We start from the raw sequence: 1124 nt of genomic DNA, 5'->3' as shown, positions 1-1124 counted from the left end.
GGGGGAGGGAGGTGGGGAGCAGCTGCTGGGATCTGGGGTGGCCTTTGGAGGTGACAACATTGTGGAACTGGATGGTAGTGATGATGGCCCAGCTCTGTAACTCGACTGAAAACCGCTGAATTCTATACTTTAAGGGTAAATTTCATGTTATGTGATCATAGCTAAATAAAGTTGTTATTTTTAAATGGTGCTTTAAAAAAAAAAAAAAAGAGCCCCTGGAATGGAGAAGGGTGTCATGCTCGGTAAAGTGGAGAGTCAGTAAAAAAGGGGAAGGCCCTCAATGAGACGGACTGACACAGCAGCGGCCACGATGGGCTCAGGCACAGCCAGGACTGTGAGGCTGGCGCAGGACCGGGCGGGTTTCCTTCCATTGTACGTGGACGGGGTCACTGTGAGTCGGAGCCGGCTCGACGGCACCTAACAGCGGGACGGTTAGAATGAAAAAGTCGGAGAGCGGCAAATGTTGGCGAGGATGTGGAGAGACCGGAGCCCTCCCTCACTCCTGGGGAGGAGGTACACGTCCAGGCTGCTCTGAAAAACGGCATGGCAGATCTTTAAAGGATTGAACGTGTAGCACGAACCCACTGCCGTTGAGTCCACTCTGACTCACAGAAACCCTGTGGGACAGTAGAATTGCCCCACGAGGTCTCCAAGACCTTCATCTTTATGGAAGCAGACGGCCAACATCTTTGTCCCGAGGAGTGGCTGGTGGGTTCAAACTGCCAACCTTCTGATTAGCAGTCAAGTGTTTGAAAACCCACCAATTGCAAGCCTAGGTATATTCTCAAGAGAAATGACAACTATGTTCACACAGAAACTCGTGCATGAACGTTTAGAGTAACATCACTCATAATAGCCAAAGGGTGGAAACACCCAAGTCCCCATCAACTGACGGTGGCATAAACAAACTGGTGTATCGCAGAACGGAACAGTAGTCGGCCATGGAAAGGCAATGAAATACTGAGTGCACTACAATATGGCTGGGCCTTGAAAACACCGTGCTGAGTGAAACAAATTAGTCACAAGTCCACACATTCCGTGATTGCATTCCTAGCAAACGTCTAGCAGAGGGACCTACAGAAGATAGGAAATGGATGAGTGGCTGCTGGGGGGTGGGGGGTAGG

This window comes from Orycteropus afer, unplaced genomic scaffold (genome assembly GCF_000298275.1).
Source record: "Orycteropus afer afer isolate SDZICR_OR568_19922 unplaced genomic scaffold, OryAfe1.0 scaffold00130, whole genome shotgun sequence".
Lineage (NCBI taxonomy): Eukaryota > Metazoa > Chordata > Mammalia > Tubulidentata > Orycteropodidae > Orycteropus > Orycteropus afer.
Note: the sequence above shows the minus strand (reverse complement) of the source record.